General features: G+C 42.9%; 1 pseudogene; it reads left to right on the plus strand.

Annotated features, from left to right (window-relative positions):
* The first annotated feature begins 9,936 nt into the window (after positions 1–9,936).
* The window catches only part of LOC122434693, a 31,443-nt pseudogene continuing 29,228 nt past the window's right edge, over positions 9,937–12,151 (plus strand).

Here is a 12,151-nt window from a genome sequence, read left to right on the forward strand (position 1 = left end):
TTGGATCACAGGAACCCTGGAAGAGCCAGATATGTAGGGGAGTTGACAGCCATTGGCACAGGACACATGGTGCTATTAGGGTTTTTCTAGCCTCTGGCATTTCTGTCTCAGTGAGGATTGAGTGTGGAGGTGGCAAAGCTGATTAGATATTGGGGACCCTGGTGGCACCAAGAGTGCAGGGACGCAGATGGCCCTATTAGAGCTATGGCTCTATTAGAGTCTTTTTCTAGCCTCTAGCATCTGGCATCGGAGAAGGCAATGGCAACCCACTCCAGTACTCTTGCCTGGAAAATCCCATGGGCAGAGGAGCCTGGTGTGCTGCAGTCCATGGGGTCGCGAAGTCCATGGGGACACGACTGAGTGACTTCATTTTCACTTTTCACTTTCATGCATTGGAGAAGGAAATGGCAGCCCACTCCAGTGTTCTTGCCTGGAGAATCCCAGGGATGGCAGAGCTTGGTGCACTGCCATCTATGTGGTCACACAGAGTCGGACACGACTGAAGCGACTTAGCAGCAGCAGCAGCAGCATCTGGCTTTCAAAGGGCCTCCCTAACTGGTCTTTCTCTGTTGCTTGGCGCAGCAGGTGCTCAAAGACCTCCTGGCTGGGGTCCTTCTCTATTTCTCAGTGCATTGGGCACTTAAAGGACCCCCTGGCTGAGGTCCTTCTCTATTGGTCAGCTGCTGGTCCTGGAGTATGGGGAGAAAGAGGGTACAGTGATGGCTCCACCCCTTTGCACGTGACTTAGCAATATTACCTTGCCTCCATGGCTTCCTAGTTTTCCTCCATAGGCATTTTCTACCATGCTCTCCTCCCTCACATCTCCTTAGGCTATTTCCCTGCAGTCAACAACAGACCTCACCCTGGGATTGCTCTCCAGTCCCTATACTCCAGCTCCTAGCTGCTGTGCATTCCAGGGGACATGCATCCCTGTCTAGGATACAGTAGGGCTGTGGCAAGGATTGTCTGTGTGGTTCTCACTCCATTCAGACTGTCACAGGTCAGCTACTACACTTTCCAACAGCCTCAAATGCTTTTCCTCTGTCCCAAACAATTGCCCTAGTGGGGATCTGACCCCAGCTTTAGTTCCCCCACCCCTGGGTGCAAGTCCAGTCCTGGGCACTCTCCTCTTTTTTCCCTTCCTTCCTTTGTCCTACTGAGTTTTGTGTGGATCTATATATTCCTTTCCAGTGGTCAGGGACTCCTGCCTGCCCTCAACTGGTGTCCTATGAGATCTTCTGCATCTGAAGGTGTATTTCTGATGTATCCATGGAAAGAAATCCACCTATTTCTTCGCCATTTTGTCTCTTCCTGATGTTTAGTTTTAGGCCAGCCTTTTCACTCTCCTCTTTCACCCTCATCAAGAGGTTCTTTAGTTCCTTTTCACTTTACACCGTTAGGGTGGCATCATCTGCACATCTAAGTTTGTTGATATTTCTCCTGGCAATCTTGATTCAAACTTGTGATTCATCCAGCCCAGCATTTTGCATGATGTATTCTGCATATAACTTAAATAAGCCTTTGTGCTGTACTTAGTCACTCAGTAGTGTCTGACTCTTTGCAACCCTATGGACTGTAGCCCTCCAGGCTCCTCTGTCCATGGCGATTCTCCAGTCAAGAATACCGGGAGTGGGTTGCCATGCTCTCCTCCAGGGGATCTCCCCAACCCAGGGATCTAACCCAGGTCTCCCACATTGCACAGTGGGTCTTTATCATCTGAGCCACCAGGGAAGCCCAAGAATACTGTAGTGGGTAGCTTATCCTTTCTCCAGGGGATATTCCCAATCCAGGAATTGAACCAGGGTCTCCTGCATTGCAGGCAGATTCTTTACCAGCTGAGCTACCAGGGGAGCCCAAATAAGCCTTTACCACTTTTTTTCTTTCTTTCTTTTTTTTTTACCAATTTTAATTTTACCAAAATAAACCTTTGCCAATTTTTTTTTTTTTTTACCATATTTGCCTTTACCAATGAGCTTTTTCCTCTCACATTTCTAATTGTGGACTTTTCTTTTATACTTTTAAGAAGTCTGTCTAACATTTCTTGTAAGGTTGGTTTATGAAGTGAGTGAAGTGAAAAGTCACTCAGTCGTGTTCAACTCTTTGAGACCCCATGGACTGTAGCCCACCAGGCTCCTTCATCCATGGAATTTTCTAGGCAAGAGTACTGGAGTGGGTTGCCATTTCCTTCTCCAGGGGATCTTCCTGACCCGGGGATCGAACCTGGGTCTCCTGCATTGAGGGCAGATGCTTTACCGTCTGAGCCAGTGGTGCTAAACTCTCTTAACTTTTCTTGTCTGTAAAACTTTTGATCTATCAAATCTTAATGAAAGTCTTCCTAGGTAGAGAATTTTTGCTTGTAGATCCCCCCTCCCATATTGTGCCACTCCCTTGTGATCTGTTAAAAAAAATCAGCTGATAGCCTCATGGGAGTGTCTTTTGTATATAACTTGTTGCTTTTCCCTTGCTCCTTTTATTTTTTTTAAATTAATTTATTTTCCCATGCTCCTTTTAGTGTCTTCTTTTTATCTTTAATTTTTTGTCATTTTAATTACAAGGTGTCTTGATATGATCCTCTTAGGGTTGACCCCATTTGGAATTCTCTGTGCTTCCTTGTCCTGGATATCTGTTTCCTTTCCCAGGTTTAGAGAAATTTTCAGCTATTATGTCTTCAGCTATGTCTTCTGAGAATTTCTCTTTTCTTTCTCCTTCTGGGATCCCCATAATTTGAATGTTCATATGCTTGATATACGGAGAAGGCAATGGCACCCCACTCCAGTACTCTTGGCTGGAAAATCTCATGGACGGAGGAGCCTGGTAGGCTGCAGTCCATGGGGTCGCGAAAAGTCGGACACTACTGAGCGACTTCACTTTCACTTTTCACTTTCATGCATTGGAGAAGGAAATTGCAACCCACTCCAGTGTTCTTGCCTGGAGAATCCCAGGGACGGGGGAGCCTGGTGGGCTGCCGTCTATGGGGTTGCACAGTGTCGGACACGACTGAAGTGACTTAGCAGCAGCAGCAGCATGCTTGATATAGTTCCAGAGGTCTCTTATACTGTCTTAATTTCTTTTTATTCTTTTTTCTATTCATCATCAGTGGTTTCCACCACTTTGTCTTCCAACTTGCTGATGTGTTCATCTCTACCACCTAATCTATTGGATGACTTCTGCTAGTGTGTTTTTAAATTTCTGTTACTATATTCTTCATTACAGTTTGGCTCTTTATGTTTTCTCTTTGTTAAAATCTTCTTACTCTATTCATCTAATCTTCTCCCTAATTGTTTGAACTCCTTGAGCTTTTTATTGAGTAAATTGTTGATCTCCCTTTCACTTAGGTCTTTTTCTGGGATTTTATCTTATTTCATCAGTTGGAACATATTCCTCTGTTGCCTAATTTTGCCGAATTTGTTCTTTTTATTTTTTATCTATTGGTTTATAATTCCTGATCTTGGAGAAGTGGCATTTTGTAGGTGACATCCTATGCATTCCAGCAGTGCATTCTCCTCTGGTCACCAGAGCTATATGCTTTAGGGGTGCTCTCTATGCAAGCTGCATGCTTCCCTGGTGGCTCAGACAGTAAAGTATCTGCCTGCAATGCAGGGTAGAGAATTTTTGGCTGTAGAGTTTGCAGGGGACCTGGGTTTGATCCCTGGGTTGGGAAGATCCCCTGGAAAAGGGAATGGCTACCCAGTCTAGTGTTCTTGCCTGGGAAATCCCATGGACAGAGGAGCCTAGTGGACTATAGCCCATGGGATTGCAAAGAGTCAGACACGACTGAGTCACTAACACTTTCACATTTTTCTATGTGGGTTGCATGGGTCCTTCTGTTGTGGCCAGCTGACTAGTGTTAGTGGTCTGGTAGGAGTGGATGATCCCCAGTCTGGCTGGTTGCCTGGACCTGTCTTTTGTGGAGGCTGCCAGCCCCTGATGAGTGGGGCCAAATTGCAAGTTGGCTCTTTGTGGGGCCCCAGGGTATCCCAGTGCTGTGGTTGACCTGCTAGTGGGTGGAGTCCTGTCCAAGGATTTCTGGCCCCTGGTGTTCCCAGAGCTACTGTTGGCCAACTGGTGGGTGTGGCTCATTCCTGACACAACAGTCTGCAGAGTCAAGTGTCCCAAAGCTGGTGTTGTCCTGCTGGAGGGTGGAGCCAGTTCCTGGGGTGGCTTGTTGAAGGACAATGGTGTCCTGGATCTGGCACTGGCTTGTTGGCAGGTGGGCTGGGTCATGACAAAATAAGTGGTGGGATTTGGTGGTTCTGGGGCTGGTGTCTGTCTACTGGTGGATGCAGCCAGGTCTTGGCATATCTGGCTGCAGGACCTGGGGCTCCCAGAGCTGGTGTCAGCTTGTTGATAGATGAGTCTGAGGCCTAGGAGGTCTCAGGGCTAGTGCTAGCTCATTGGTGGGAACAACCAGGGACTAGAATTTCTACTTGCAATGCCCTTGGAGTCTCAGAGGTGATGTGTCAGCCTGCTGATAGGTGAGGCTTGCGCCCAGTGGGTCCTGGAACTGGTACCTGCTCACTGATGGGATGAAGCTAGTCCTGGGGCTTGTACTGTCTTACTTGTGGATAGAACTGGGTCATAAGGTCTCTGGCTACAGTCCTTGGGGTCCCATTGCTAGTTCTAGCACTCTAGTTTGTGAGGTTGGATCCTGGTCCCTCTAGTGGACAGAGACATGTTTCAGGGTACCTGTGAGTTCAGGAGGTCTTAAGGCAGCTGAACTGATGGTGGGTAGAGTTGTGTCTCTGCTTGGCTAGTTGGTTGACCCGAGGCACCCCAGTTCTGGTGATAACAGGCTGGTGGGCAGGGCCAATTCCTTCCTTGACTAAGCAACAAAGAGGGTTCCAAAATGGCAATTGCTGATGCTTGTGTTCTTATAGTATCATGAGTCCCCCAAAATGGCTGTTGTCAATGTCTATGTACCCAGGATGGAAGTCCACTTGTCAACTCCTTCTTTGAGAGATTCTCCAAGATCAACAAGTGGGTCTGATACAGGTTCCCTTCAAAGTATTGCTTCTACCTTTGGTCCTGGAGCATGTGAGACTTTGTGTGCGCCCTTTAATAATGGAGTCTATTTCACACAGCTCTCTGACTCTCCTGAAAGTAAGCCCCACTGGCCTTCAAAGCCAAACATTCTGGGGGTTTGTCTTCCTGGTGCAAGACTTTCAGACTGGGGAATCCCCCTGGGCTCTGCAATTGTAATTATCTTCCCACTTGTGAGTCACCCATACCAAGGTATGGGTTTTGATAGTACCACATTTCCTCCCCTCCTACTGTCTTATCATGGTTCCTTCTTTTTATCTTTAGTTGTCAGTCAGTTCAGCTCAGTTGCTCAGTTGTGTCTGACTCTTTGTGACCCCATGGACTGCAGCATACCAGGCTTCCCTGTCCATCACCAACTCCTGGAGCTTGCTCAAACTCATGTCCATTGAGTTGATGATGCCATCCAACCATCTCATCCTCTGTTGTCCCCTTATCCTCCTGCCTTCAATCTTTCCCAGCATCAGGGTGTTTTCCAATGAGTCAAGTTCTTCGCATCAGGTGGCCAAAGTATCAGAGCTTCAGCTTCAGCATCAGTCCTTCCAATGAATATTCAGGACTGATTTCCCTTAGGATTGACTGGTTTGATCTCCTTGCAGCCCAAGGGACTCTCAAGAGTCTTCTCCAACACCACAGTTCAAAAGCATCTATTCTTTGGTTTCTGTATAGTCCAACTATAGCTTTCTTTACAGTCCAACTCTCACATCCATACATGACTATTGGAAAAACCGTAGCTTTGACTAGATGGACCTTTGTTGGCAAAATAATGTCGGCTTTTTATTATGCTGTCTAGGTTGGTCATAGCTTTTATTCCAAGAAGCAAGCATCTTTTAATTTCATGGCTGCAGTTACCATCCACAGTGATTTTGGAGCCTAAGAAAATAGTCTGTCACTGTTTCCATTGTTTCTCCATCTATTTGCCATGAAGTTATGGGACCAGATACCATGATCTTAGTTTTTTGAATGTTGAGTTTTAAGCCAGCTTTTTCACTGTCCTCTTTCACTTTCATCAGGAGGCTCTTTAGTTCCTCTTCACTTTTTGCCATAAGGGTAGTGTCATCTGCATATCTGGGGTTATTGATGTTTCTCCTGGTGATCCTGATTCCAGCTTGTGCTTCATTCAGCCTGGCATTTTGCATGATGCACTCTGCATATAAGTTAAATAAGCAGTGTGACAATATACAGCCTTGACATACTCCTTTCCCAATTTGGAACCAGTTGGTTGTTCCATGTCCAGTTCTAACTGTTGCTTCTTGACCTGCATACAGATTTCTCACGAGGCAGGTCAGGTAGTCTGGTATTCCCATCTCTTTCAGAATTTTCCACAATTCGTTGTGCTCTACACAGTCAAAGGCTTTGGTGTAATCAATAAAGCAGAATTAGATGTTTTTCTGGAAGTCTCTTGCTTTTTCAATGATCCAACGGATGTTGGCAATTTGATCTCTGGTTCCTCTGCCTTTCTAAATCCAACATGAACATCTGGAAGTTCATGGTTCATGTACTGTTGAAGCCTGGCTTGGAGAATTTTGAGCATTACTTTGCTAGCATGTGAGATGAGTGCAGTTGTGCAGTAGTTTGAACATTCTTTGTCTTTGCCTTCTTTGGGATTGGAGTGAAAACTGACCTTTTCCAGTCCTGTGGCCATGGCTGAGTTTTCCAAATTTGCTGGCATACTGAGTGCAGCACTTTAACAGAATTATCTTTTAGGATTTGACCTTTTCTACTAGTGTTCCAGTTTTCTCATCAATAGTTGCTGTTTAAATTTTTGACATTTTGGTGTGACTGTAGGAGGAAGTTAGCTCAGGGTCTTCCTCCTCTTCCATCTTAATCACACCTCTCCAGGTAATCTTTAGAATTAATCTGTCAACATCTATGAAATAACTTGCTGAGATTTTGATTGATACTGTATTAACATTATAATTACATTTGGAAAAACAGTATTGAGGTTTTCCTATCCATTACGATATTTTCCCAATTATTTAGTTCTTCTTTGTTTTCTTTCATCAGCATTTTATAGTTTTCCTCGTATAGATCTTGTATATATCTTTTGCTAGATTGTCATGTCCGATTATTTCATTCCTTTGGGTGTTAATATAAATGGTATTGTGTTTTTAATTTAAACTTCCACTTGATCATTGCTGATATATAGGAAAGCTATTGACTTTTATGTATTATTCTTGTTCTATGGATGAAATTGTGTCCCCTATCCCAAATTCATGTTGAGACCCTAAACCCCCATGTGACTACATTGGCGGGACCTTTAAAAAAGTGATTAAGGTTAAATGAGATCCTAACAGTACAACCCTAACCTGATAAAGCTGATGCCCATATACAAAGAGGAAGAGACACTAGAGTTCTCTCTCTACCATATGAGCAAACAGCCAGGAAAAAAGATTTATGTCAAAGAGTGTTCTGTATATGTTTTCCTCTAAGAGTTCTATAGTATTTGACCTTACATTTAGGTGTTTAATCCATTTCGACTTTATTTTTATGTATGGACTTTCAATGAGTGTTCTTATTTCATTCTTTTACATGTAGCTGTCCCAGCACCATTTATTGAAGAGGCTGTCATTTCTCCATTTGTCATAGATTAGGTGACCATAGGTCTATATTTCTGTTTTTGTGCCAGTATCATACTGCCTTAATTACTGTAGCTCTGTAGTATAGTCCAAAGTCAGGGAGCCTGATTACTTCAGCTCCATTTTTCTTTCTCAAGATTGCTTTGGCTATTCACACCCTTGTATTCTTAAAATTTGTGAAATACAGACTGTAAAATGGACCAGGAGACAACTTCTAAGGAAAGATTATGAGAAGTCTTTTAGCATTTTCCTCCTCACAGGCAAATGCTATGGTGAAACTGCCCAGCTGAGAGAGGTATAATGCCCTGAGTCAGGCCTTTCACTTCCTCTTTACCAGGTAATAGCAGTTTCTGGGGAGCTTCACCGTTTTGGGAAGTGATACAATTTAAAGGGCAAGGATGGTAAGGTTAACCTTGCATGCTTTAAAAGACACCACCTTCCCTGAATCTATAACTTTTCAAACTGCCTGTCCATACAGATTCATAAACAGTCAGAAAGCAGGCCCCCAGTCACATTAATTGTAGCACAGATTTTATGAGATTTGACCCAGAGCTCTGACCTAGCTCTTCACAGGAATACTCCGCCATGCTGGGTACATGAATTGCCTTGCTGTTAACCATGTTGGGAGAGGGTGGCTGTATCATCAGGAATGACATCTACAGCTCAGCATCTATAAAGCAAGTAAAGTGTTGCCATGATTAGTGGGAGGCCTGCTTTGGAGTGAGACAGACCTGTGTATGTATTCCAAGCTCTACCACTTATAAGGTACCAAACTACCATCAGCTGTGTCTGTATGTGTATAAAGAAGTTTAACCTACCCTTTGGAGGTCTTTGTAGAGTGGCAAATATAAAGGGTCCAGCACCAATTACAGATTTGATCAGGCTATGATGAAAATTGTCTGTCCATGTGTCTTCCCCTCAACACTGTGAACTTCTCAAGGGCAGGGACCCTGCCTGTATCATCTCTGTCCCTCATACATCCTAAACATCATCTAGAATACAGTGTCAGTAAAGGTTTGCAAAGTAAATCTGTGCCAGGTGTGTCACTTCATCTGAAAACTGAGAGAATTTAGTTGAATTGCAAAGAATGGTGATTCTTTGCAACTGTGACTTCTTGTATTTGTATGGAAACTGATCATGTGTATTGTAATCATTGTCATGATGTTTTAAATACGTGTCTTTGAGAAGCATGTGACTAGAGATATGACAGATGTTGTTCTTCACCCTCCACCAGATTGGATGAGGCAGACACCAAATTGTTTTACACACAGGAAATTTAGTACCATAGTAATATGATTGCTCATAATAAAGAGGATTCAATCATTTATAGAAACATACCTTGCATTAAAAATGCCTATATTCCTGGCAAAATATTTGCTAAATCCTATCACAAAGAGTGGTTTACCTCAGAGAGTTTGAGAAGTGTTGGCTAACAAGGGTTCAGTCCTATAGGTAGTAAGAAAAGTCTCTATCAGGCCTGGAATTTAGTAGAGTAGGGTACTCTGTGGAGAGAGAAATTCACAAGTTTATAGGTAGTGCAGATGAAATCTGATAGGGGTGAATTTCTTGGCTTTACTGCTGGGGTTCACATCATATGATTAATCCGTAGAGATTAAAAAGCAAGCTCTCTTTTACAAAGGGTGAATGATTTGCCTCACAGTGAATTAGGGTGAGAAAACAAATCTATTGACTTTCAGCATAGGGCCCTTTTAGTGACACAGAATTCTTCTCTCACCATCTCCCCTTATTTCTGGTAATTATTCATCTCTCAATTCCTTCAAATCTCTCCCTTCAATTATTATTCCCATCACCCCACATTAAGTCTGTTTTCTCTCCCTACCCCTTGCCTTCTAAACTTTGATCCATTGGACTCTGCTGTCTGCCAAGCAAGAAGGAGTCAGAGTGAGGGAGGAAAGGGGAAGTGTGAGAAAAAAATATCAAGACATCTTCCTGGGAGACAAGAGAAAGAATGGAAGAGAGAGACAGAAAGAGAGAGACTGAGAGATGCAGAGTAGAAGAGAGAGATGGAAAGGGAGAGAGAGATTTAGAGGAGAAGATACCTATAGACCTCAGACAAAGGAAAAATAAGAGAAAACTAGAGTGTCAGAGAGTGATGAAGTAAAGTGAGTGATCTTGTAAACTAACAAAGAAGAGGAAACAAGTGGGAAAAAAGACAAAAGGAAGCTAAAAACAGGGAAAGACAGGAAGAGACATAGGGGGCGGGAAAGAGTATGACAGAGGGATAGATTCTAAGAAACAAAGCCAGATCTAATCAGGTCAGAAAGTCAGCTTATACAGCCATGAGGTGGGCAAGCAAACCATGAAAGAAGGCACCACGCTGAAAGCAACACTTACCTGTTGCCCTGCACTGAGGACGAACGAACGACAGGTTGAGTGCTGTGAGTCAGGACCTGGTTTTTATCCCTTCTCCCTTGGCTCAGCTCCACCCACCCCGCCTTCTGCTGGCCTGGCCCTGCATTGGCCTCAAAGGTATCTCAGGCCCTTGCTAGAGATAAAACTCAATGTAGTTCCCTCTTGCCTCCCCCCTCACCCAGTACCAGCTCTTCCCTCTTTATTTTCTTTCTCTTCTCCCTCTGGAGTAGTAAAATGAGTTTGTTGGCTTTGGAATTAAACTATCCCTATATGGCTAGGGCACCTTGAACAAAACCATCTCTCTGACCCTTGATTTCCTCAACTATTAAAGGAGGGCAATAAAATTCCAAAGCAACTGTAGTACAAGAAAGAGGGGCTCTGTAACAGTCAGCTTCCATAGGTGATATCTAGGTCATTGGAACAATTCAATAACATCCTGTACAGAAAACACAACACACTGCCTGGTCCCAAGAAATAACAGCTAGTGTTGATTGAATGCTTACTATGCACCAAGCCTTTGTTAAGTGTTTTTGTTGTTGTTTTTTGTTTTACATGGTTAATTTAGCCCATCCTCATAAGGACCTTGGGGCTTCCTTGATGGCTCAGCTGGTAAAGAACTTGCCTGTCAGTGCAGAAGATGCAAGAGATGAGGGTTCAATACCTGGGTTGAGAAGATCTTCTGGAGGAAGAAATAGCAACCTGCTTCAGCATTCTTGCCTGAATAATTCCATGGACAGAGGAGACTCGTGGCCTACAGCCCATGGGGTCACAAAAAGTCAGACACGACTGAGCATGCATGCACACACAGACATGTAAGGGCCTTATGAGATAGGTACTATTATCCCCATGTTACAGATGAAGAAACCAGGGCTCAGAGAGGTGAGATAACAGACAATTGCCGAGCTACTAAGTTCAGGGCCCAACTATGAACTCAGGCAGTCTAGTTCCATAACCCATACTCTTTAAGCACTATTCTCCCTTTTAGGATATACAGTTAAAAATGTGAAGTTCTCTATTTCCTCTTTTTATTACACTTTCCTTATCACTTTGTAATTTTCTTCTCTTCACTATCGTCTCACTTTCTTCTCAATCCTAGGGCAGCAAGACTTTGTCATAACCAGGCAATTTTATCTGTGGGGCAGATTATCATCATTAATATAATATTTACACACATTGGATCATACTCAATATGAAAGTGAAAGTGAAGTCACTCAGTCGTGTCCAACTCTTTGTGACCCCATGGACTGTAGCCCACCAGGCTCCTCAGTCCATGGAATTTTCCAGGCAAGAGTACTGGAGTGGGTTGCCATTTCCTTCTCCAGGGGATCTTCCCAACCCAGGGATCGAACTCGGGTCTCCCACACTGCAGGCAGATGCTTTACCATTTGAGCCACCAGGGAAGCCCCCATACTCAATACACTGGCCTGCAATTTCCTTTTTTTTCCCATTTGACCACATACCAATATGTCATGTAGGTCTTTCCATATGAATGCTTCCTTTTTAATGGATTTACACTATTCCAGAATCTGAATGTTACCATAAATTATTTAAACACTCACTTATTAATGGAAATTTAGGTCACAGGGATTTCCCATTTCATTAAGAATAATCTTGCAATAGCTGTCTTTAGGCCTATGTGAGAATATTTTTTATATGGTAGCATCTTAAAAAAATTCCTGGGCCAAAGGATATACAGATATTTAAATTATTGATACTGCCAATATGCCCTATACATTTTCTATACATCCCCAATAATGGTGAGTGTGTGCATGCTTATCCTTTCAACTTGCCAATGCAATTTTTAAAATTTAATTAATTATTTAACTGAAGTATACTTGATTTACAATATTATAACTAAATTTTATTATTTCCTTCCTTCTGCTATCTCTGGGTTTAGTTTGCTATTTTAATATCTTATTTCTTTAAGGTGTAAAGTTGTATTATTGGTTTAAGATTTCCTTTTAAAGTATGTTTTTATAACTATAAATTTCTTTTTTAGCACTGCCTTGTTGCAGCCCATATATTTTGATAGGTTGTATTTTTTTTTTTAATTTTTTTTGATAGGTTGTATTTTTATTTTAATACATTTCTAAGTATTTTATAATGTTCCTTGTGATGTATTCTTTGACCTACTGATTGATTAATACTATGTTGTTCCATTT

Source organism: Cervus canadensis, chromosome X (assembly GCF_019320065.1).
Source record: "Cervus canadensis isolate Bull #8, Minnesota chromosome X, ASM1932006v1, whole genome shotgun sequence".
Classification (NCBI taxonomy): domain Eukaryota; kingdom Metazoa; phylum Chordata; class Mammalia; order Artiodactyla; family Cervidae; genus Cervus; species Cervus canadensis.